Source organism: Dendrobates tinctorius, unplaced genomic scaffold (genome assembly GCF_039654945.1).
Source record: "Dendrobates tinctorius isolate UK_male_01 unplaced genomic scaffold, ASM3965494v1 ptg000138l, whole genome shotgun sequence".
Taxonomy (NCBI): Eukaryota; Metazoa; Chordata; class Amphibia; order Anura; family Dendrobatidae; genus Dendrobates; species Dendrobates tinctorius.
The window spans coordinates 17295058-17321704 of record NW_027361806.1 but is presented as its reverse complement, the minus strand read 5'-3'; the positions used below and the strand labels follow the sequence as shown (position 1 = coordinate 17321704).

The window sequence follows — 26647 nt, the reverse complement described above, 5'->3', positions numbered from 1 at the left end:
AACTATCCTGTCTGGTGGGGTCCTTGGTTTTCATGATGCTGTTTGATCCCTGATGTTCTCACACAAACCCCTGAGGCCTTCACAGAACAGTTGTAGTTATACATGTGAGCACAATGTACTAATTATGTGATTTCTGGAGGCGTTGGTCACTCAAGATTGTATTGCGGGGTATCACACTACAGGGGGCTGAATACAAATGCACACTACAATTTTGAGATTTGTATTAGTAAAATAATTAGAAAACTTTATAATTTATTTTACACTTCATAAATACTTGCTACATAGTGTTGGTATCACATAAAATCTGAATAAAATACATTTATGGCTGTGGGTGTAATGTGGAAAAAATTGGAAAAGTTCATGGGGGTGTGAATACTTTTTCAAGGCACTGTATATTGAATCCAGTAAATCTGTATCCAGTGAGCGGCTGGATCGGCCTCGATTCTTTTGTGACTGCGGCATGCGCACAATGTCCCCGTTGTACTCCTCCGCTATCGCTCTCTTCCTCATGAATGCAAATCTCCGGCATCATTGTACACTTAGCTCGTGAATACAAAGATCTTTATGGAAATTCACGTTCAGGGTGTGAAATATGAGCAAACATCATAAAACCAACCTGCACCATTGCAGAAATGAGCAAGTCACGGGTAATCTTAAAGTGAACGGTCCTCTCTGACAAGGCTCCACGGTGTTTTGTATTACAGGCACTTCGAAAATGTGCTGCTGCCAATTGTCACCACTAGGAGGCGACCTGTGTACAGCAGTGACATGGATCTCATCTACTGGAGTTACAGCAACACTGCCCCCTAGTGACAGCATGTGGCTGGAATCTGATGTGTTGGGGCCCCCTAGTGGTGAAGGCAGGCCGTGAGTTGAGAGTAAGCCAAGGATCGGCAAACGTCTCTCTCCAGCTGTTGTAAAGTGACATCCCCTAGCATTCACTTATCATGTTGGGAGTTGTAGTTGCACACCAGCGGAGGTGGCTGACTCTTGCCCTGAGCCCTTCTCTGACCCCCAGGCTTCCGAGGTAGCCATAGGTTGTGTCTGGTGACCAACTTTGCTGGCTTTTCATGTTCTTCCAGACTTTCACCAGAGCTGCCATTAACATCCCTGTGTTGTTCTTCTGCAGATTTCCAAGAAGAGAAGAAGCGTCAGTCGGGTACGAGCGGCTATCCCCCCTCCTAGGTGAGTCCCAATCATGAGCGATCACTTACTGACCATACACCCACCGCTCGGTGATCTTCTCAGTGATCCTCCGCTTATTTCTTCTAGAACTTTCTGCAGTTTTGGACCAGCTTGCTTTCCTTAGTTTAGGAAAAACCATATTTCCTCAGTAATGACAGCTGTGTGAGAGCGCCACAAAGGGCCAGTCATATACACCTGTGCCGGTCTGTACTTTCCTAATATTGGGACTGGTGGGGGGACGGTGATGTAGGAGGGTCTCCTGGGATCCTATACACCTGTGCCGGTGTGTACCTTCCTCATATTGGGGACTGTGGGGGACGGTGATGTAGGAGGGTCTCCTTGGATCCTATACACCTGTGCCGGTGTGTACCTTCCTCATATTGGGGACTGTGGGGGATGGTGATGTAGGAGGGTCTCCTGGGATCCTATACACCTGTGCCGGTGTGTACCTTCCTCATATTGGGGACTGTGGGGGACGGTGATGTAGGAGGGTCTCCTGGGATCCTATACACCTGTGCCGGTGTGTACCTTCCTCATATTGGGGACTGTGGGGGACGGTGATGTAGGAGGGTCTCCTGGGATCCTATACACCTGTGCCGGTGTGTACCTTCCTCATATTGGGGACTGTGGGGGACGGTGATGTAGGAGGGTCTCCTTGGATCCTATACACCTGTGCCGGTGTGTACCTTCCTCATATTGGGGACTGTGGGGGATGGTGATGTAGGAGGGTCTCCTGGGATCCTATACACCTGTGCCGGTGTGTACCTTCCTCATATTGGGGACTGTGGGGGACGGTGATGTAGGAGGGTCTCCTGGGATCCTATACACCTGTGCCGGTGTGTACCTTCCTCATATTGGGGACTGTGGGGGACGGTGATGTAGGAGGGTCTCCTGGGATCCTATACACCTGTGCCGGTGTGTACCTTCCTCATATTGGGGACTGTGGGGGACGGTGATGTAGGAGGGTCTCCTGGGATCCTATACACCTGTGCCGGTCTGGACCTTCCTCATATTGGGGCTTGTGGTGGGACGGTGATATAGGAGGGTCTCCTGGGAGTCATACAACCATATACAAGTTGTAGGATAGACAAATGTCTTGAACAGACCCCTCCATCCTCACCAGTGCCCCGTTGGGTTGCTTGGGACTTCATAATAGGACATTGCTTGGATTTGCCGTCTGTGAGGCTTTGTATTATTGCAGCACTGAGACCCAGTGACCTAATGGGAATAAATGGGCCCTTATCTAGACAGACTTTCCATCCAAGAGTGGGAGGAAGCCGGGTGACGGGAATAGCAGCACATTCCTGATTCATCCATGTAGTCATGCATACCTGGACCACTAGAGGGCAGTGTAGGCTGATGTGTCCCTTAGGGTGTTTGCACACGCTGCGGATTGTGCTGCGGAATTTTCCATGTGGATTTATGTAAAACCGCAAGTCAAAAGACCTGCGGTTTATCTGCAGATTTTTTGCGGTTTGACACCTGCCAACCCGCAGCGGAATCCACACAAAGAATTGACATACTGTGGATTTGAAACTGCAGCAAACCCTCGCAGAAAATTCCACACCGTGTGCACTGTGCTTTTTGTTTTCCATTGATTATAAAGGTACTATACACTGCAGCAGAAAATGCTGCGGATCCGCAGGACCAAATCCGCTGCAGATCCGCAGCAAAATCCGCAGCGTGTGCGCACACCCTTACTGTAGGGCTCATTCACACTAGTCATCGCGTTAGATGGGTCCCATCCCATGTGATTCCAGCGGGGGGGTGATGAGGCTCTGAGATCCACCATTGCCTGTAGTGATGTATTCCAGCATCTGCAGTGTTTCTTGCTCTCGTTTCATCCTCTCCAATTATATTATTCCTCTCCTCATCAGCAGGTCTGGGGGTCATTGGGATGTTTCATTTAGCTAAGGATATTGGATTCCTGAAAATGTCCAGCGTCGCATGGTCTCCCTGCCTCTGGATCAATCAGTGTGTAGAACAAGTGAGGCCCTAAATCATGTCCCTGCAGGAGGAGCTTGTCTGATCTTCCTTGTGTACTAGCTTTCACCCTTGGCCCCGGTCTGCACTGATGGACGGTCCAGACTGGACGCTTCTACATTGTAGCCACATAACGTTGGATGTACTGCCACCCGGTGGATGTTTCTGGTATGACCGTTGTAGAAGCATCTGTGGATTGAGAAGCGTCTGCCGCAGATTCTCCCCCCGATCCGAGAAATGCTCCATTGATGGATGAATTGAGAAGCAGTCGGGAGCTTGTTTACCTTTGGGAACAATTATTTTCTTAAATTCATTTTTACAACTGGGTTTCATTAAACATTTAGCATTGTTTGCTATCTCTCACCTAGGTGTTGCGCTGTGTATTGCTAGCTGTAGAGTGAGTAATGTGAGAATCGGTCAGTGAGCTCGCTATGACGGACTCGCAGGGAATCTCTAACTTTTTTTTTTTCTGAGCTTCTCTCGGCTGACTTACAACCACAGACCAAAATATTTCATGAAACCTAATTGTAAAAATTATTTTTAGCTTCAAGTATAGGTTTAAAAATAAAAAAAAAAGTTCCAAAATTAGGTTACTCCCATTATGCAATTGTTTTGTACGCTTGTCATCATGGCCGACCGGGATGGGTTTAGGGGGCTTTGTTAGGCATCCAGTTGCCATGGCAACCCATTGGCATACTCGCGTTGCGGATTTGGGTGACCCTGTGCCCCATTATCCATCCAGATGCTGCAGTTGATATTGATGTCCTATCTAAAGGGTTAAACTGGATTCTGTCTGATCCCAGCGGTAGCCGAGCTGTCAATCACCTCACCATTGCCTCTGCTCATTGACGTGTCATTACCTCTGGGTGCAGCATGGCATCGCGGCACCACACAGCCGCCACTTGTATCAAGCTGTAATATGGCGGCCATAAACCTCTGCAGGGCCCCAATATCGCTTCCTGCTCCCATAGATTCACGTGGTGGATTTTCCCTTTTACTTCTGCATTAACACAACATAAAACAAAATAAATGATTCCCTGCTCTACTGTGCGCCGCAGAACGTCTGTGCATGAGGACGTACACATAGGTGGGGAAGTCATGGGATTCATTAAAGTGAAGTGATGCCCCTACAAGTGGGGTAACGGATCCCATAAGGCTAGAGCTCCGCGGCGGCACCGATCGCTGTATGCTGGTGTTACATCGCCATGCCGTCCTGGTGGTTGCACCGCGACGTGCATGTCACAAATTCAGAAGCGGATTTTTTTTTCTGTGATTTCCTTGTTGTGACAGTGACGCCCCGGTGGGTCCATCCATTCGTATTACTCTCCGATTTAGCAGCAGCGTGACTTGTCTCAGGAGTAGTTGCCTTAAAACCCCAGCCTAAGCCTTATGTTTGTGATGTAATGCTGGCACTTGTAGTTTCTCAGTGGCAGAAGTATATATGGCATCCAAACCAAGGATAAATCGCTGCACTATGTCTGTGATAAACTTATATACAGTAACATCTCTGTTCATGCAGGGGTTTTCCTGGTTGCAATGTGCACATTGTCGATTCAGACTGAAGGCGGCAGTTTTATGCCTCCTTGGCATTTCCTCGGCAGCGTCCTCAGGATACACCTGGAATGGCTTCCTATGAACAGAACGCCTCGTCCAGAAGTCATTTGTGGAATCGCTGTCCTACAGATAGTATTTGCGGCCATCCGGTGGACTTAGCAGTGGCAGTGTTGCTGCACAACTCCAAGCAGTGCTGAGCCTATTCTACATCTGTTCTAAGCCAGAATATGGCAAGAAGCAGATAACTAAGTAAAGAGAAACTACCGTCTGACATTCCTGTAAGACATGAAGGTCAGTCATTCTGGAAAGTTGCTAGAACCTTGAAGGTATATCTTCAATAGCAGTTGTGAAAACAATCAATTGCTTTGATTAAACTGGCTTTTATGAGGAGCGTCCCAATAAAGGAAGACTAAGAATGATTTCTGGTGCAGAGGATAAGTTCATCAGATTTACTGGCCTTGGAAACCACAAACTGTCAGCACCTCAGACAACGTCCCTCAAATGATGCACAGACATCAAGTAGCAGATGCGTCTATGCATCAGCTGTCTAGTGGAGACTGTGACAAGCGGCCTATATGATCAAATTGCCACAAAGTGCCCACCATCAGGCATGGAGGGAAGACGTGATGGTGGGGGGCTCAGCTGGTGAAACTGTGGCTGATTTATACCAGATTCAGGTCACATTACCAGATTGGCACCACCAGCATTCTGCAGCGATCGCTGTCACGACTGGGCTGCATTTAGTGGGGTCATCATCTGTGATGTATCAGGACAAGGGCCCAGAAGCTCCAGGAGATGTAAGAGTGACGTGGCCAAGAAGAAGGATGGAGGTTTGTGTCACTTGTTTCTTTGCGCCTTGTTTCCATACTCCCCTTCCTTCGTGTCTTTGCTGCCTTCAGTCTGAATTAAACCACTGTGTGATTAGTGTCCGGTTCTGTACATGTGGTGATCACAGCAGCGCTTCTCTATAAACGTTGATGTTTTCCCACATTTGCAGGTAATTACCAGCCTCCAGCTAAGCCCTGTCTAGACCTTACCTCAGCGGCAGTGATCAGGGGTGATGATGGGTCTGTATTGACTGCGGTTACCGCAGGTGATGGAGGTTTCCTTTGTTTTTCCAGCTCTGTGGCTCCCCCTGCAGGAGGCTTAGATCATGTCACCATTGTGTTTACACCATGAAGGCTGCATAATAATAATAATTTTGATTTCTATAGCGCCGACATATTCCGCAGCACTTTACATTTCAGAGGGGACCTGTACAGACAATTGACATAACAGCATAGCAATAATCACATAGATCATAACAGATACCAAGAGGAATGAGGGCCCTGCTCGCAAGCTTACAGTCTATGAGGAAAGAGGGAGACACGAAAGGTGGGTGGTAACAGTTGCCCTGATTGTATGGACCAGCCATAATGTTAATTGTGTAACAGTACAGACACAGAGGGCTAATGGATGCATAAAGCATGTGGGAACATGATGCGGGGAACCTGGTTATGGTAAAACTTTTGGCTGTGCCACACAGGGATAGATTAGGTTAATGTGTTGAGGCGATAGGCCTGTCTGAATAAATGCGTTTTCAGGGAACGCTTAAAATTGTGGGGATTGGGGACTAATCGTATTGACCTGGGAAGTGCATTCCAAAGAATTGGCGCAGCATGTGTATAGTCTTGGAGATGGCAGTGGGAGGTTCTGACTATTGAGGATGCTAACCTCAGGTCATCAGCAGAACGGAGGGCGCGGGTAGGGTGGTATACTGAAACAAGGGAGGAGATGTAGGGTGGTGCTGAGCCATGGAGTGCTTTGTGGGTGAGGGTAATAAGTTTATACTGAATTGTGGAGTGGATGGGTAACCAGTGTAATGACTGGCACAAGGTAGAGGCATCGGTGTAACGATTGGTGAGGAATATGATCCTGGCAGCTGCATTCAAGACAGATTGGAGAGGGGAGAGTTTGGTAAGAGGGAGACCGATTAGAAGAGAGTTACAATAGTCGAGACGAGAGTGAATAAGAGAAACAGTAAGAGTTTTTGCAGACTCAAAAGTAAGAAAAGGTCGAATTCTAGAAATGTTTTTGAGGTGCAGATAACAAGAGCTAGCCAGTGATCGGATGTGGGGGGCGAAGGAAAGCTCGGAATCAAGTATGACCCCAAGACAGCGGGCATGTTGCTGGGGAGTAATAGTGGAACCACACACTGAGATGGCAATGTCGGGTATAGGTACATTAGTAGCGGGAGGAAACACAAGGAGTTCAGTCTTTGACAGGTTCTGTTTCAGATATAGTGAGGACATGATGTTAGACACAGCGTTTAGACAATCGCCGGTGTTTTCTAGAAAGGCTGGTGTGATGTCAGGAGAAGAAGCGTATAATTGGGTGTCATCAGCATAGAGATGGTACTGGAAAACAAATCTACTGATTGTTTGACCAATAGGGGCAGTGTACAAGGAGAAGAGGAGGGGGCCTAGAACCGATCCTTGAGGAATCCCAACAGTAAGGGGAAGGTGAGAGGAGGAGGATCCAGCAAAAGATACAGTAAAGGAGCGGTCAGAGAGATAGGAGGAGAACCAGGAGAGAACGGTGTCCTTGAGGCCAGTGGAGCGGAGCATAGTGAGGAGGAGCTGATGATCCACAGTGTCGAATGCTGCAGAGAGATCCAAGAGAATTAGCATGAAGTAATGACCATTAAGGGCATGTCACACTAAGAGATATTGCTAGCGATATCTCTGTGTGTGATACTTACCTACGACCCGCTCCCCCGCTGGTTATCGCTGATCGCGCGAGAACGTACAGGACCGTTTCTCGTCGGTCACTTCCTGCGGCGCTTCCTGCTGTGAGGACGAGCGACGCGTGGAGCCGGGCGGGAGGACGCAGGATCGCCTGGTGTGACAGGTAAGTAGCGATCCCCGTCCCCTACGATGTCGCTGGTGAGATCTGCCTGTGTGGCAGCTCACTAGCGACCACTTAGCGATGTACCAGCGATCCTGACCGCGTCATATCGCTGGTCGGGATCGCTGGTACATCGCTAAGTGTGACAGTACCTTTAGATTTAGCTGATAGTAGATCATTAGAGACTTTAGTGAGTGCAGTTTCAGTAGAGTGCATTCTATATTCTGTCCACTAGGTGGAGACCTTGTCCTGTACTTTGCTTTTTTTGCGCCAAAAGTTTTCATGAACTTGTTGTCATGGCGTCTCCTGAACTATGAAATCTGGTAATTGGTCGCATGACCTGGCGTCACTTTTTCTGAGTTTAGCAAGTTTGTTAACTGGAAATAATGTTCATCTGTTCATTTTTTTTTTTTTATCCAGATATATAAATCTTTCTGAACTGTTTCTTAGAAATTCTTCAGAAAATGCTAAAATCCAGTAATTCTCGTGTGACCAAGAGAGCTTTCCCAAATTCTGAGATTTGGTTCAATTCACTGACTGTCAGCAGAGATCTTACTATTGTTAAGAATTGAAAGACTATGAAAAGTTGCCCCCATGTCTGACCCCAAGGAACAGCGTCCGGGGCGTCGATCACAGCCGCTTGCTGCCCCACTACAGGTCCTTGCCTATAAATCAGGGGAAGCGCTAGGTTGTGACTCCCGCGGCAGGGATGTACCGCGCTCACCAACTGCTCTGACGTTTGTTTTAACGGACGTGTGAAATTCTACAAGATCTTAGTTTTTCCGCTCCACAATCTCAGATGTTTTATAAGTTTGCAAGTTACGAGACTTTGTGCCTGATGAGCTGAGACACCGCTGACCTCTGAAGGGGTCATTCCCGTCTTCAGAGATGAATGTTGTTGGATAGAGCAAATACAAGCCATAAACTGCTTGGTAAAATCTTCTGCCATTTTTGAGACATCCTTTTTGTTTACAGCTCGCTGCCATAGAGACCAGCCACCGCTGCTGGCCAGCAGACCGTGCGCTGTGCTTGCACACTTATCTCCATTGATTTTGTAAGCACCGGTTTGCAGTTGGCAGAATTTCTGTAGCGCACGATTACCTACCAATCCTTACAAGCTATGCAGCAGTGGTCGGTCTCCTAGGCAACGCGCTGTAAACATGTGTTCTTGAGATATTAAGTAGTAAATGTATAAACTTCTGGTATTGACCAGCCCTACCCGACAATATTTGTTTTAGCTTCTCACCACTTAAGATTGTCCAGCTTGTTGTCAGTGAATGGATGCATGCAATTGTAGCAAACCTCCAGCTGTTTGCTGTGTGGGGTCTTCAGCCTTGGTTTTGACAGCTTGCAGGGGATATGCCATTGTATTGATCAGGGGGCCAGCCATAGATCCTCAGAATATTGGGGCCACAGTGCTGCGTTATTGCACCAGCCATCATCGGGGGGGAAAGCAGCTGCCCCCTGTCCCTGCACAGTGGGGTGGTCTGGGCACCACTATGTTGGGAACGACGCAGCCAAACCAGTGCTGTGACCCCGTTACAATGGGTGTGGGGACGGCCACCAATCCTGGAAAATGAAGGGATGACAGTCATATAACATCACTTTATGAAATGGGAATACCAGGATTAAAATTAATAGTCCTGGTGCTTGGAAAAGGGGAAGCCGTGTAAAGATCCTATATTAGGGTGAGCACTGACTGTGTCCTTAAGGGGCTACAGACTGATCCCCCTGAAGCTGAGGGTTTGCTGCGCTTGTGTGTGGTTGGGGCTATCCTCCGCACTGATACATTGAGGCCAGGAGAGAGCCGTGGTGCTGATCCCTATCCGGCCAGAGCTCCCGGGGTTATTATCTGCGGACACATCGGTAAGGAGCGGTGTGTGTGCGGCAGAGGTGCGTCTGCTGCTCGGGTAACGTGACACCAGCGTGATGCAATGTAGGTCACGGCGTGGAAAGCTTCACACCTGTCGTCAGCCGGCACCTCGCACTGGGGCTGTCGGACTCTGCTCCGTGCATGTGATGTCCTGGGCCGGAGAGAACAATGCCGGCTATTCCATGGGGCACATGCTGGAATCCGTCAGTCATTGTGGCACGAGGCAGAGGAGGAGACATTCCCTGGCACAGATCCTGCACTCGCTCCTGAGACGATTGTGCATGTTATATAGAGGGCTGGCTGTCGTACAGTGACGCAGGTCTCCAGGATCCCCCCTTATTAAGGCCCCTCTGCACCCGTGTATATGAGGGAAGCCCCCAACAATCAGTATGGCCGCTGCTCGCACAGATTCAGTGATCCCGCTCTTACACTCCAAACAAGCAAAGCTGCCGTGTTTAGTGGTCCTCTGGCCAGCAGATACCAGAAGGCCTGATAGATGGGGGTCACTGCCCCCCCCCCGACTTCTGATTTTATTAGGCCACATAGTAGAGGAGGGCTGACAGGCCACATAGTAGAGGAGGGCTGACCGTGGAGTTCATGTTTCCGGATGCAGCCGGCCGTCAGTGCCCCTAACGCCTCAATGTTGATGCCATACGTGTGGTTGGCCCGGAGTGCCCCTTTAAGCTTTATAAGAGGGATGGAGCACCCGGGCCTCTGATCATTAGCTGACCCTGATTTTGGCAGGACTGACCGTCCAGCTACTGTTTAAGGGCATGTCCTAAATCTCCTCCAACAGCCGAGGATCAGGAATGGTAAATGTCAGCGTGCACGCCGCTGTGCGACAGCCTAGAGGTCTAAATACTTGGGCCGAGGGCTTCTGCGCTCGTTCCCGGTCAGTGGCCCTTGCAGACGTGACAGCGAACAGCAAACGACAAAAAGCTCATTGGAGGCCGGCTACAACTTTTACGTCATATTCAGCCCCACATTTGTGTGACGCAGAACGTCCGGACAACTAGATGTGGGGGCTGAACGAGAACATGAATAATCGATGATCCCAAATAGTCCTGGGGTAAAAGGGGTTATCCCCAACATCCCAAAGACAAAGCGGAGAAGTCATGGTGGTGCCAGACCAGAGCTGCAGCCACTGCAGATGAGAATAGCAGGAGAGCGCCACCCATGGGCTTTTACATTGGCGCTCTTCTCTGCCATGTAGTGCCCTTTCTGATGCCGTCCTTGCATCATGCCGGTGACCTCCTGACTGTGAGCTGCACACTGCTAATTACCATTCAGTTATGGAAATTGAGGTTTACAGATGAAATGTTCCCGATTCTTTTGTTACCAGTCACTGCACGTGCCGCAGATCATCCAGCCTCATCACATGCCGTGCCAGACACTGTCTGCTGCCGAACTACAACTCCCAGCATGTGCCACGGACCATCCAGCCTCATGCCTTGCCAGACACCGTGTGCTGCAGAACTACAACTCCCAGCATGTGCCGCAGATCATCCAGCCTCATCACATGCCGTGCCATACACTGCTTGCTGCAGAACTACAACTCCCAGCATGTGCCGTGGATCATCCAGCCTCATCACATGCCGTGCCATACACTGCTTGCTGCAGAACTACAACTCCCAGCATGTGCCGCGGATCATCCAGCCTCATCACATGCCGTGCCAGACCCCGCCTGCTGCAGAACTACAACTACCAGCACGTGCTGCGGATCATCCAGCCTCATCACATACCGTGCCAGACCCCGCCTGCTGCAGAACTACAACTACCAGCACGTGCTGCGGATCATCCAGCCTCATCACATACCGTGCCAGACACCGACTGCTGCAGAACTACAACTATCAGCATGTGCTGCGGATCATTCAGCCTCATCACGTGACGTTTCAGACACCGTCAGCTGTAGAACTACAACTCCCAGGGCTGAAGATTCTTGTCCAGTTTCTTTATAAAAAAAAAAAAAAAAAAAACGCCACAGTAGCCCACAGGTTGTGCCTGGTATTACAGCTTGACCCGACTCACTACACTACCAGGTGTGGTGCTGTTTCTGCTAGTAAGTGGCCATCTTTTTCTAATCCCGCACGTCCCACCCAGGCATTACTGACTATGGCTGCCGGGCAGCACACGCTCTGCTGGAGTCTCTTATTAGGGGACCCCAGGCTGTAGTATTAGGGTGGGCTGTGATCTTGCACCACTATGGAACATCCGCATAAATAGCGATTCCAGTGATGGCTGGAGGAGTTGTCTTATTTGCCCTGGCCGGTGTGTGGGGGGCTGTTGTGCCCCCTGTATGTCTGGCTGTTGGCACATTGCTAGGTGGCAGCATGTTCCTCCAGGATGTGTTAATATTGCGTGCAGGCGGCAGGGTGTGCCCGCACCCGGGCGCAGGGTAAACATTTCTGCCTATCAAATGCCACAAACAAACGCTGTGTAATGTCCTGTAACCTGATCTCTCCTGGTGACGCTGAGGCCGCAGTTCCTGCTCTCTCCTTATAGGGGGGCTTTTACCTTGCTGAGTTTTTTGCCTGCTAGGTGGGTAATGGCCACTAATTGTGAGTCCCTCTGGGACTGACGGGTGATCGGTGTACAGCGCTGCAGAGTATGATGGTGCTATACCCAGAGGATTGTGTATGGCCCCGATCCGGCAGCCATATTGCTGCTGTCACCCAGCTTTCCACATATCAGATATCTAATTAATGACAGTGAGATCACCCTGAGGTTATGTGTAGTTCTGCCTGCCACGCTGTAGCTCGTGTCCTTGGCGGTGAGGTATGTCAGGCGTTGTACTGTCACTCTGTATTACGAGAGCAAAGTCCGGGGAAATTACCAGGAATCCTCTGAGCTCAGATCATAGTTCTGCTGCTGCAATAGCCAGAAATCGATGACCTGAAATATGCTGCAACGTCTACACAACCTGCCTCCATGCCCCTCACATGTAGGTTATACGTGTACAGGTCGAAGTGGGGGTCTTATGACGCCACATGGAGACCCTCCGCCTCTGTGATGCACTGAATGTAGTCTACCTATGTAATGTGGCGCATATGATGAGATTATGCATCCGTAAACCACTGCGGGTGCCATATTACACATGCGCAGTACAGTCATGTGCATGGAGCCTTGAGATTGGCCATACACCTTGGAGATTATTTATATATATATATATATATATATATATATATATATATATATATACACCAATACTTGTTTGACTGATGGCTATTCGTCCTCTGACGCTACCAGGCTCCTTGAATTTTTTCCTCCCACCTTCCTGTCTCCTCTTAGTTGCATCCTGCTTTGCTTCTCTCCATTTTCTTCTGCCTGCCTGCCAGGCTACTGATCTGTCTCCTCCTCCTGCCTGCCGGTCTACTCATCTCTGTCTCATCCTTTTCCTGCTGCCTGCCGGGCTACTCGTCTCCGCCTCGTCCTACTCCTGCCTGCCTGCCTGCCGGGCTACTCGTCTCCGCCTCGTCCTACTCCTGCCTGCCTGCCTGCCGGGCTACTCGTCTCCGCCTCGTCCTACTCCTGCCTGCCTGCCTGCCGGGCTACTCGTCTCCGCCTCGTCCTACTCCTGCCTGCCTGCCTGCCGGGCTACTCGTCTCCGCCTCGTCCTACTCCTGCCTGCCTGCCTGCCGGGCTACTCGTCTCCGCCTCGTCCTACTCCTGCCTGCCTGCCTGCCGGGCTACTCGTCTCCGCCTCGTCCTACTCCTGCCTGCCTGCCTGCCGGGCTACTCGTCTCCGCCTCGTCCTACTCCTGCCTGCCTGCCTGCCGGGCTACTCGTCTCCGCCTCGTCCTACTCCTGCCTGCCTGCCTGCCGGGCTACTCGTCTCCGCCTCGTCCTACTCCTGCCTGCCTGCCTGCCGGGCTACTCGTCTCCGCCTCGTCCTACTCCTGCCTGCCTGCCTGCCGGGCTACTCGTCTCCGCCTCGTCCTACTCCTGCCTGCCTGCCTGCCGGGCTACTCGTCTCCGCCTCGTCCTACTCCTGCCTGCCTGCCTGCCGGGCTACTCGTCTCCGCCTCGTCCTACTCCTGCCTGCCTGCCGGGCTACTCGTCTCCGCCTCGTCCTACTCCTGCCTGCCTGCCGGGCTACTCGTCTCCGCCTCGTCCTACTCCTGCCTGCCTGCCGGGCTCCTCGTCTCTGTCTCGTCCTGCCTGCCTGGCTACTCGTCCACTCCTCCTCCTGCCTGCTGGGCTACTCGTCTGCATCTCGTCCTTCCTTCCTGTCTCCTCTTAGTTGCATCCTGCTTTGCTTCTCTCCATTTTCTTCTGCCTGCCTGCCTGCCAGGCTACTGATCTGTCTCCTCCTCCTGCCTGCCGGCCTACTCATCTCTGTCTCATCCTTTTCCTGCTGCCTGCCGGGCTACTCGTCTCCGCCTCGTCCTACTCCTGCCTGCCTGCCGGGCTACTCGTCTCCGCCTCGTCCTACTCCTGCCTGCCTGCCGGGCTACTCGTCTCCGCCTCGTCCTACGCCTGCCTGCCTGCCGGGCTACTCGTCTCCGCCTCGTCCTACGCCTGCCTGCCTGCCGGGCTACTCGTCTCCGCCTCGTCCTACGCCTGCCTGCCTGCCGGGCTACTCGTCTCCGCCTCGTCCTACGCCTGCCTGCCTGCCGGGCTACTCGTCTCCGCCTCGTCCTACGCCTGCCTGCCTGCCGGGCTACTCGTCTCCGCCTCGTCCTACTCCTGCCTGCCTGCCGGGCTACTCGTCTCCGCCTCGTCCTACTCCTGCCTGCCTGCCGGGCTACTCGTCTCCGCCTCGTCCTACTCCTGCCTGCCTGCCGGGCTACTCGTCTCCGCCTCGTCCTACTCCTGCCTGCCTGCCGGGCTACTCGTCTCCGCCTCGTCCTACTCCTGCCTGCCTGCCGGGCTACTCGTCTCCGCCTCGTCCTACTCCTGCCTGCCTGCCGGGCTACTCGTCTCCGCCTCGTCCTACTCCTGCCTGCCTGCCGGGCTACTCGTCTCCGCCTCGTCCTACTCCTGCCTGCCTGCCGGGCTACTCGTCTCCGCCTCGTCCTACTCCTGCCTGCCTGCCGGGCTACTCGTCTCCGCCTCGTCCTACTCCTGCCTGCCTGCCGGGCTACTCGTCTCCGCCTCGTCCTACTCCTGCCTGCCTGCCGGGCTACTCGTCTCCGCCTCGTCCTACTCCTGCCTGCCTGCCGGGCTACTCGTCTCCGCCTCGTCCTACTCCTGCCTGCCTGCCGGGCTACTCGTCTCCGCCTCGTCCTACTCCTGCCTGCCTGCCGGGCTACTCGTCTCCGCCTCGTCCTACTCCTGCCTGCCTGCCGGGCTACTCGTCTCCGCCTCGTCCTACTCCTGCCTGCCTGCCGGGCTACTCGTCTCCGCCTCGTCCTACTCCTGCCTGCCTGCCGGGCTACTCGTCTCCGCCTCGTCCTACTCCTGCCTGCCTGCCGGGCTACTCGTCTCCGCCTCGTCCTACTCCTGCCTGCCTGCCGGGCTACTCGTCTCCGCCTCGTCCTACTCCTGCCTGCCTGCCGGGCTACTCGTCTCCGCCTCGTCCTACTCCTGCCTGCCTGCCGGGCTACTCGTCTCCGCCTCGTCCTACTCCTGCCTGCCTGCCGGGCTACTCGTCTCCGCCTCGTCCTACTCCTGCCTGCCTGCCGGGCTACTCGTCTCCGCCTCGTCCTACTCCTGCCTGCCTGCCGGGCTACTCGTCTCCGCCTCGTCCTACTCCTGCCTGCCTGCCGGGCTACTCGTCTCCGCCTCGTCCTACTCCTGCCTGCCTGCCGGGCTACTCGTCTCCGCCTCGTCCTACTCCTGCCTGCCTGCCGGGCTCCTCGTCTCCGCCTCGTCCTACGCCTGCCTGCCTGCCGGGCTCCTCGTCCACTCCTCCTCCTGCCTGCTGGGCTACTCGTCTGCATCTCGTCCTCCTCCTGCGTGTGGGACTACTTGTCGTCGTCTCCTCCTCCTGCCTGCCTGCCGGACTTTTCTTCTTCCTCCTCGTTTCCCCACTGCCTGTGTTTCTTTTGAGAATAAAGGAGCAGGCATGCTGAAATTCAGCAAAAGATGTTGGGCGTACGGACACCTTTTATACAGATTAGAGAGAACCCTGGTCCCACCATAGTTATTTGTCCGGTGGAGATTCATCTGTGTGTGGAGGTCTGTTTGGCAGCAGGTAGACGCCTTAAACTTCTTATTATAAAAAGTAATTTTCTATCAGACAGAAGTTACTTAATGATGAGACGCAATACCCGACACAACCTGCGGACAGGAGTGGCGCTGCTTAGATCCCATTTATGAAGGATCTGGGGATGGACCCGTGGTGTTGTGCACGGAGCCCTTGCCAGCAGTTGTTGGAGGCGGCTGTATTGCCGTCGGCTCTGCGTGTTGCTGCTGCGCGCTCTCTCCTCCAGCACTCAGCTCTGTGTACATGAAGGATAAACCCATCGTCTCCTCTGACGTCCCCGGATCCGTCCCCCGCTCCCCGAGAAGAGCGCTGTGCGCAGAAGAAATCCTATGTCTTGGCTTTTCACATGGCCCCAACTCGGGAACTGTGGGAAAGCGGCTCTGCCAGGGAAATGTGAGAACCTGAGAGCGTGCGGCGCCGGTGCGCGCAGCCTGTGATATATGTGCGGCCGATCTCCCGCTGACGCAGTGACGCTCCGTATGAGGCGAGCGGCTCTATGGCCTGTAACGCAGGGTCAGATATTGGGTCAGTGACTAATACAGCCGTCCTCTGGACTAGGAGGCGCTTGCTGATGGACGGGACCTTATATCTCATTGCATTCTTATTTTTTCCGCATTTTTGGCGTTTTTCTACTGTTTGAACAAAACCCCCATCCACGTGCAGCTGAATGAAACACATAACCGTTTTTTGAGGGGTTTTGTTCACATCCTGCGGGGGGTGACGGGGGATGGACATTTTGCTTTGGCCCATAGGATGGTTCCTTAGCACATCACCCTGGAAAAGAGGATGGACCCCTGACTTTTTTGGGTGAGCTGTGTTTGTGGAGTCAGTCGGAGCTGTGTTTGCTGTTGGGCAGGAGGGGCGATGTCTGTCCCTTTATATATTGGGTGGGGCCGCTCCAGTCCAGAGTTATAACCTGACATCTGTTTGTATAGCTGCAGCGGCCCCTCACAGGTGATGCTCTCTGGGGGTCCTGTGCCCTGCTGACCTCTCCTCTCCCATTAACCTCTTCATTGCTGGCCTCCTCGTAGGCCCCAGTGTGGCCCACAAGACCCGTCTTCCGCGTCCAGCTGCAGACTTCTAGGTGCATTTGCTGCCTGTTTGATGTCCAGCCTTGCACTAATCTTTCAGGGGTCTGACATCACTGGTTTGTTGACATAGTCCACATCAGGGGTGCACAACCTGCAGTCCGGGGGTCTCCTTAGACCGGGCATTGTTGTGCCCCCCTGGGCTGTGGAGCTCCGCGCTGTCCCCTGCATTATCGTTTCCCACACTCATGGCAGCTGAATTGCATAGGGAAACCTTCCCTCAGAGCAGACCCCATGGCCCCTCGCTCCTGGCTTATGATCTCCAGACATCTGAAGACTATATTTAGTAGGCAGATAATTGAGGGTCTCGCATTCCTTAGGAAAGTTCTGGTCCGTGTGGGATCTTACCATGGAAGCTCGCTGACACCTTCTATGTCAGTCGCACCATGTCCTAGCTCTGGTAGCCGTGCACCTTTGGATTTACTGCTGGCCCCCCGACTGTTTTGGGCTATTTCTCTGTCTGTGGGAAAAATTGCCAGGCCAATTAAGAGTTAACTCTGCTCTTGAAATGGCGAAACCTCCAGTCTGTCAGACCCCAGAATGTGTCGGTGACTTTTCTCACCTCGCTTGTAGCTGACGTTCACCCATGAAAACGCATTTTGTGCGAGCGGCTGTGCTTCTAGAAAGTTGTTGCCGCGGCCATTTTTTTTGCATTGGTGAACTGGCGTCCTTACAGGGCCACAATGATCCCGTTACTAAAGTTGCACCAGGCAGTCGGTGCCCCTTAGTATTGTCCTTTGTGCCTAGAACCCTAGAGGTAGGGCCATGATGGGCAACATTTGCATATGTGAGGGGTTTTTTGCTTATTGTGTCCATTAGGTGGCGCTGTTCTGTGAACCTTGTACATTTTTCACTGGCAAGTCCTCCATAACTTCCTTGTCCTTCCTGGAATCGGACTGACGTCTCAGATATATCATTTGGCAAACGATTATCAGCCCCGGCTCCAATGATATTCTGATTTCTAATGAAGGGTGACATTGCTGGTGCTGCCTCCGAGAATCAAAGAAAACCGCTTGCTAAGAAAATATATCCCTGATGGGGAGGGATCTGTTCTCCTTGGGTCACTTTATCCTGTAGATCTTCACTATGGATTTCACTCACTGCAATAAAAAAGGTGAAGGTTGCGATAAATGTTAGTGCAGATATCGCAGCTTCAAATTTACTCTGGAATTTCTGCTGCAGACGTAAATGCTCTCGCTGTACGTACGCATGCGACTGACATATATGCATACACTGTAAGCATGTGACCGCCGTGTATATGCACACACCGTATATGTGCAACATATGCATGCGACCGCCATATATATACTGTATGCATGCGACCGCCATATATATATATATATATACACACCGTATGTATGCATGCGACCGCCATATATATGCACACACCGTATGTATGCACCGTATGCATGCGACTGCCATATATATACACTGTATGCATGCGCACACCATATATATGCACTGCTGATGCTGTTGACCGCAATCTCATCAGTCTTCTGCTTCATATCTGCACGAAAACTGCATCAAAAACCCAATAATCAGCAGATTGATGCTGTGTATTGTGGTGCTGACGGCTGCAGGGAAAGTGTATTATTTTTTGCATGCGGGACCATGGCCTGATAACTGGATATAAAATCAACGGCCGGGGAATTCTTACAGGATTTATCCTTTGTAACTGCAACAAAATGTGCAGAATTTTGCTGGAAAATGTGCAATAGATCTACTGTGTGCAGAAAACCTAAGGGATTGTTCATACGTGGCCTTTCCGACAGCGGCTAGATGGTCGTTTTTTGGCCATTTTTATCTCAATGGGGAAAAAACTGCAGTAAAAATGCAAGAATCAGACTTTAGAAATCTCACTCGTTTTGCTCTAAGAGGCTTAATTTGTACCACATGAAAAAAAAAAATAGTATAAAAATTCTGTGTGACCCGTGGGTGGAAGATTTCGCTGCAGACTAAACTGCATCCAGATTTCTTTGATTTGATGAAGATTCCCGCCGTGATTTCTGCACAGTTTCCGCCCAGTAATCTTGCCTGGGACTGCAGCTTTTCTGCCTGTGACTGATGTGACCCCCTGGTGTGTGACTACCACGACTCGTTTTCCTGAGCCTCCAGGACCCGGCCGTCGCTGCGTTATATATGGGTCAGGTTATTAGGAAATCAGAAGCTGGCGGATCCTGCACGCTTCCTGCTATCACTCCACTGTTTGCATCCTCGTTACATGGCCGGCGGGATTATGGGATGGCGAAACTTTAACAAGCCGGCTTATCTAACACGTAGCTCAGCCTCCTGCCGCTCCGCTCTCCTCACATTACTGATTGCTGGGGTTAGAAAGCAGTGTGGCACTACTGCTCTCAGCATGACCTGACAGCTGCAAGCTGGGGGTTGTAGTGTCTGATGGAAGGGATCCTGCATCTAAAGGGTGCCCCTCCTGACCTCAGAGGTGCCCAGGGATGGGGTGGAAGAAGCCGGCACCTGCCGCGCACACGTGGGATTGTTCCACACACAAGAGCTGGGACCGACCCAACATACACAGTTACGCAGGCGGCCGGGGATGTACGTGGAAACGGATACGACGGTACCGAGCAACCTGATCCTTAAAGGAGACTCCTCCGGGTCCTAATCGCTCTCAGATTCTGATTCCCCCCCCCCGTTACTATCTGTACCCCCAGATACTCAGCGTGTTATCTGTGATGCCCCTACAAGTGCAAGACCCCACTGAACAGGGCACATGTCGCCCCCGCAGTACGCTGCAGTCAGTGGGCGTCCTAGCCGGGCCAGGTGTGAAGATACGAAAGCTGGGGTCTTGCTGGTGACTCTCGTGGATTTCTGATTAGTGTTTTTCTTTGTTTGTTTTTTCCCCAGATGGGAAAAAAAAATATATATATATATATATATATATATATATATATATATATATATATATATATATATATATAATTTTTTTTTTTTTTAATAGGCATAAAATGACTTTCTAAGAGTTCATTATCCGTTTTGTGCTGCTCCCCACGCTCGGTGCCATGTCCTGCTGATAACGCCTCCTCCTATGAGTCCTCCTTTTAGTTTCTTGTCCCAGGAGCCTTTCCGCACCCATGTGCTAATTGCATCTTATCAGAGTGTTTGCAGGTCTCTAGTTCTCTCCTCCCCATAAACGCTCAGTTAAGTTGGAGTTATCCGTCTAATTGTCCCAGCAGGTGGTCGTCTGGTGAGAGCCCCCTCCCGGCTGAACACCCCCATCCCCTGTGATAGGGATGTGCCACAATGAGGATCCTGTGTGTTGTAATATCCAGACCCTCCGGACTGAAACCAAACACAGATCCGGCTCCGCTCACATCATGCGGGGAAGGGGGCGGCGATCTGTCACATAATGGACCCCCATTGACTATAACAGGGTACACGGGGGAGATGTGTAATGTCACTGACCCTCACGGACTATAAAGGGGTACGCAGGGGGCCATCGGTCACGTGACTGACCCTCACGGTTTATAAAGGGGTATACAGGAGAAGATCTGTCATGTGACTGACCCTCTGACCAGGGCTGTGGAGTCAGAGCCCATTTGGTGTCATGGAAATTGAGGATTTGGAGGTTTGGCTTACCGACTCCCTAGCCCCCTCTGACTATAACGGGGTACTCGGGGTGTCCGACCTTCTTCTGGTAAAAATGACAGAATCTGCAACGAGGGCTCCGCACGATGTGATCTGCTCACCTCCCCCGTGATCCCGAGATGTGATCACACCCTCGTTATCTTAACACTCTCGCTCACTTTCTGGATGAATGTTCACACATCCGTCATCCATTACCGTCTCCAGTTATCGCTGTGTGACGTCAGGTGTGATTCATCCTCTGGACACTTATGTCTATTCTTAAAGGGGTAATGCATCAGGCTGGGATATCTCCTAACCACAGGATAAAGTGGGGGTCTGACCTCTGGGGGGCGCTGTGTTCATGCAGCGATCCACTGAATATCCTAGTTGGGGTCTTGCAGCTAGTGGTAGGGGACATATAATTGAGGTCCCCTTTTATGCATTAATAGTGTGGGGTCTGACTGCTGGGACCCCACATATCATGTCGCCTGTCTGGAGCCACGATACTGCGTGCGTTCTTGATGGTAGTCGGAGGGCAGAGACTGTGACTCCTCTGAAGCCCGGGCAACTGTGAGACTGATACTATAACCGGCCGCCGCTCCGGGGCTATCCTCTTGGCAGGACGGAGGTGTCGGACGTCTCCTGCGGTGTGTGGCCCCCCGTATCTGCTCCTGTTACCTCCCAATATGGGAGGGCAGTTTGGCGCCTCTTCTCATCGATGTGTAGAATATCTTCTCCTGGGAGAATACGGACGCCGCAGATGTTTTACATTTGGTTCTGATATCAGGAAGTTCCCGCATTTCTAGGAGGTAGGAAGCTTTTCCTGACGGGGTTAATTCCAGGCGGTTGTGTAACACATTGCAAACACAGCTCCACACCACGAACACTGAGGTGAGGAAGCAGCAACAAGTGTAAACGTCTCGTGTGACACCGCAGGGATGGGAGCATGGAGGGGCACCTGGGGCTTGCTGCTCCACCTGCAGACCACCATACCTCATCACAGCTGTCCCCCTTTACACTGCTCTAACGTTACCTGGAAAGCCGATCTGCAGGGTTTTGTGGCCACATTTACCATTCAGGAATCTGGGAAAGTTGGGTGATGCCTACTGGAAGCCAAAAGGCCCCGGTCATCTCCCGTATCCAAGAAGAAATGATTTACCAGCTTGGCTGAAAAGGGGGGGGGGGGGGGGGTGTCATCATCTGGACTGTGATGGGGGGGGGGGGGGGGTGCGGCGGAGACGGCCATATTGGCAGTAATCTGTGACTTGTGTTTGGCCGGGGGCCCCAGGATTGGATTTGTGGATGACAGACCCTCACACGGTGAAAGGTCTGACATTGTGTCTGGAGACGGCCGCCCCCTCAGGATTCTTCCAGTTGTCGGGTTCTCCACCATGTAGGTGTGTGATATAATTATCACGGCTCCCTGTAATCTCGCCGGACCGAGGGTCTGGTCCTGGGCTGATAACCTCAGACTAGGTCGGAAGCCGCTCTGTGAACCAGACTGATTGCCGAAATGGCCAAGGGTCAAGATTGTCAGCAGAACTTCTTAAAGGCCTCAGGCCACAGTGATGGACCATGTTAAGCCTCCATGTCCGTGCACGTAGCCCCTGCCGTACCCCTAGTGCATCCCACCCGTATTCATCTACAGTAAGCAATGGCTTTCTATGCGATCTCCCGATATTCTGTGTGTAAAGGTACTGTCACACTAATATCGATAGCAATATCGCTATAACTTGTGACGTTATAGCGATATTGCTAGCTATATCGCTATGTGTGATACTTACCTACGACCCGCTCCCCTGCTGGTTATCGCTGATCGCGCGAGAACAGGCTGGATTGTTTCTCGTCGTCAGCTTCCTGCGGCGACGACGAGCGACGCGTGGAGCCGGGCGGGAGGACGCAGGAACGCCTGGTGTGACAGGTAAGTAGCGACCCCCGTCCCCAGCGATGTCGCTGGTGAGATCTGCCTGTGTGGCAGCTCACTAGCGACCACTTAGCGATGCACCAGCGATCCTGACTGCGTCATATCACTGGTCGGGATCGCTGGTGCATTGCTATGTGTGACAGTACCTTAACTCTTGAGGTTAATTAAAAAGCAAAAGACCTGTGTGCCCCCCCCCCCCCCCCCCCCCCCCCCCGGCATAATAATAATAATAAATTTTATTTCTATAGCTCTGACATGTTCCGCAGCACTATACAATTCAGAGGGGATTTGTACAGACAATAGACATTACAGCATAACAATAATCACATACAGTAGATTATAACAAATACCAAAATACCAAGAGGAATGAGGGCCCTGCTCGCAAGCTTACAGTCTGAGGAAAGAGGTAGACACGAAAGGTGGGTGGTAACAGTTGCCCTGATTGTATGGACCAGCCATAATGTTAATTGTGTAACAGTACAGACACAGAGGGCTAATGGATGCATAAAGCATGTGGGAACATGATGCGGGGAACCTGGTTATGGTAAAACTTTTGGCTGTGCCACACAGGGATAGATTAGGTTAATGTGTTGAGGCAGTAGGCCAGTCTGAATAAATGCGTTTTCAGGGCATGCTTAAAATTGTGGGGATTGGGGACTAATCGTATTGACCTGGGAAGTGCATTCCAAAGAATTGGCGCAGCACGTGTAAAGTCTTGGAGACGGGAGTGGGAGGTTCTGATTATTGAGGATTCTAACCTCAGGTCATCAGCGGAACGGAGGGCGCGGGTAGGGTGGTATACTGAACCAAGGGAGGAGATGTAGGGTGGTGCTGTGCCATGGAGGGCTTTGTAGGTGAGGGTAATAAGTTTGTACTGGATTCTGGAGTGGATGGGTAGCCAGTGTAATGACTGGCACAAGGTAGAGGCATCGGTGTAACGATTGGCAAGGATCCTGGCTGCAGCATGCAAGACAGATTGGAGGGGGGAGAGTTTGGTAAGAGGGAGACCGATTAGAAGAGAGTTACAATGGTCGAGACGAGAATGAATAAGAGAAACAGTAAGAGTTTTTGCAGAGTCAAAAGTAAGAAAAGGTCGAATTCTAGAAATGTTTTTGAGGTGCAGATAACAAGAGCGAGCCAGTGATCGAATGTGGGGGGCAAAGGAAAGCTCGGAGTCAAGTATGACCCCAAGACAGCGGGCATGTTGCTGGGGAGTAATAGTGGAACCACACACGGAAATGGCAATGTCGGGTATAGGTACATTAGTAGCGGGAGGAAACACAAGGAGTTCAGTCTTTGACAGGTTCAGTTTCAGATATAGTGAGGACATGATATTAGACACAGCGTTTAGACAATCGCCGGTGTTTTCTAGAAAGGCTGGCGTGATGTCAGGAGAAGAAGCGTATAATTGGGTGTCGTCAGCATAGAGATGGTACTGGAAGCCAAATCTACTGATTTGTTTTACCAATAGGGGCAGTGTACAAGGAGAAGAGGAGGGGCCTATAACCGATCCTTGAGGAACCCCCAACAATAAGGGAAAGGTGAGAGGAGGAGGAACCGGCAAAAGATACAGTAAAGGAGCGGTCAGAGATAGGAGAACCAGGAGAGAACGGTGTCCTTGAGGCCAATGGAACGGAGCATAGTGAGGAGGAGCTGATGATCCACAGTGTCGAATGCTGCAGAGAGATCCAAGAGAATTAGCATGGAGTAATGACCATTTGATTTAGCTGTTAGTAGATCATTAGAGACTTTAGTGAGGGCAGTTTCAGTAGAGTGTAAAGAGCGGAAACCGGATTGGAGAGGGTCGAGAAGAGAGTTGTCAGAGAGATGGCGGATCAGACGGGAGTGGACCAGGCATTCCAGAAGATGAGACAGGTCTATAGTTAGCGGCACAGTTTTGGTCGAAGGATGGTTTTTAAGTAGTGGATGTATGATGGCATGCTTTAATGAGGGAAAGATACCAGAAGAGAGAGAGAGAGGTTAAATATTTTAGTTAGGTGAGGGGTGACAGCAGGGGAAAGGGACTGGAGGAGATGTGACGGTAATGGGTCACTGGTGCAAGTGGTTGGGCGAAAAGATGCAAGGAGCCTGCTTACTTCTTCTGTGACTGGTTCAAAATCAGAGAGTGAGCTAGATACAGTGGGGGAGGGAGGACAGTGCATGGTATGAGGTGATTGGGATCACCTGACATCAGTGCAGCCCCCTAGGATCTACTTGTAATGTTTACTGGCCCTTTAAGATAATGGTGTCAGGATAGTGGACACTATACACAGATAAGCCCCTTGTGCAGTATGAGACCACCTTGCCTACACGCTGTCCTCAGCGCAGATATCCCCGTTTGTACCCGCCTGGCATCGTGTCCATTATCGTTGCCTGCACATTCACGCTCTCCCTCCTTGGCCAGCCTCTCCTATCCTATGTGGGCCGTGAAGGGGTTAATGTGTTACGCAGGCGCCGGCTAAAGGTGGATTTGTGGAGTTACTGCCGGAGTAGGTCACGGCTTTTATAGGTCGGGGTTGTATAACCTGATTACAGGTCGCGTGTCGTCGACCAGCCCGAGGTATATTGTCACAGACCGGGCCACATAACCACCCGCCGGTGACGCCAACTTGTGTGTGCCCTGCAGAAAATCCTCCGAGTCTGGGGGGAGTCGGGCGCTGCCAAGTTACAGAATAAAAAGTTGTGTGGAAAATTCACATTCTGCAGATATTGCGCCATTAGTGGATGCAGCGCGACCCGTGGCCCCTGCATGGACCTCCATATATGAGGGGGTGAACGAGAGACCTAGAAGGACCCCATAGATCTGCAGCCCCTGGAGGAAGGCGCAGGGTCGTTGCTCCACTTTCTACTTTTCTCCCTGAAATAAGACTTTTTTTTTTTTTTTTGTTCACCCGTGAACAGACAGAGCGTTGAGGCGGCGCGGGGCCCCTGTATCTGCAGTCTGTTACCTTTTGTTTGCAGTCTATTGTTCTCCGTTATCAGCCGGTGCAGGTGTTCACTGCCTCATTGCACTCTGATCAGCTGCGTCTGGTGAATGTGGGGTAAAGATCCCGTGTAATCGGCAGCGAGGCCGCCCCTCCTGACACACTGAAAAGCATGGCAATCTGTTGTCTGAGCCCAGAGAGGGGGGTGGGAGAAAGACGCTGGGGGGACCCCTGAACTTTCCATTATTAGAGCCCATTTAGCCGGCATCTATCGGGACATGGAAACTTAAATGCACAGGATCCTTGTTTTCTGCAGCGGGCTCCCACCGAACCCTAAATTATCAATGATCCTCTGGATAAATGATAACTTTGCTTTTTGTTAATAACTCTTTAAAAGAAGACGTTGTCCAGCATTAAGAAAAAAAACAAGACTGCCTTCTTACAAAAAACAGCGCCTCCCCCATCTACAGGTTGTATCTGGTGTTGCAGCAGTGAAGTGAATGCGTTTTCATCTCGTTCATGTGAATGGGGTTCACACACCAGACATGGAGGAAAAAAGCGTGATCTGTGGATTCTGCATGAGAAAACTCATCCTGGATCCTGCAAACGTTACACAATGTGGCATTTACAGGATGCAAATCCGGCCAGTGTGAGCGCCCCCTGTGGTGACAGCTAGAATTGTGTCATTCACCTCCTCACAATGGAGGAGATTTGGGGTTCTGTCCACCCATAGACAAAGCCGCCATTTGTTCTGGGCGCTCCTCTGTGTGTACTGTGAGACCACCCCCAATAATGTTATATTTCCTCTAAACTTTAACCAGTAAAATCCAACTTCTTGTACAATAATCGACCTTGTTTGCTCCCTCGACCCCGGTGCCCGTAGCTTTATTGCTTTCTAACTTATCTGGACCAACTTCTCAGCCCAGGGATTGTGAATGATTGAAGAAACTTGGCTGTCTGCCCGCGCCGCTTCCTGAAACCTGCAAACTCCTCTGACTTCTCCCCTCCACCGAACCCCCAGTCTACAGGACATTTACATAATTGCACAACAGGAAACGCAGGAGGGATCCAAGTCTCTGGAGGTCCGCGGCCTTCACGGTTTCTAGATTTGTCACCGCAGAGCATTTGTGGCCCCAATACATCCAGCGCCTGCTGTAGCGCATGGAGTCTGCATATGATTGTTGGATGGGGGGCACGAGACCTGCATACGATTGTTGGACGGGGGGGCATGAGACCTGCATACGATTGTTGGACGGAGGGGCACGAGACCTGCATACGATTGTTGGACGGGGGGGGCACGAGACCTGCATACGATTGTTGGACGGGGGGGGGGGGCACGAGACCTGCATACGATTGTTGGACGGGGGGGGGGGGGGGCACGAGACCTGCATACGATTGTTGGACGGGGGGGGGGGCACGAGACCTGCATACGATTGTTGGACGGGGGGGGGGCACGAGACCTGCATACGATTGTTGGACGGGGGGGGGGGGCACGAG

At 51.6% G+C, this 26647-nt stretch overlaps 1 protein-coding gene across 2 annotated transcripts in view; it reads left to right on the top strand.

The window, feature by feature from the left end:
* The window catches only part of GNG12 (G protein subunit gamma 12), a 63466-nt gene that overhangs the window by 28549 nt on the left and 8270 nt on the right, over positions 1 to 26647 (top strand). The window contains exon 2 of one of the 2 annotated variants that reach the window (XM_073544753.1): positions 1130 to 1185. The exons of the other annotated variant lie outside the window; for it this stretch is intronic. The gene's annotated coding sequence lies outside the window, so the exon portion shown is untranslated. The remainder of the gene's footprint in view (positions 1 to 1129; positions 1186 to 26647) is intronic. 2 annotated transcript variants of the gene reach the window in all.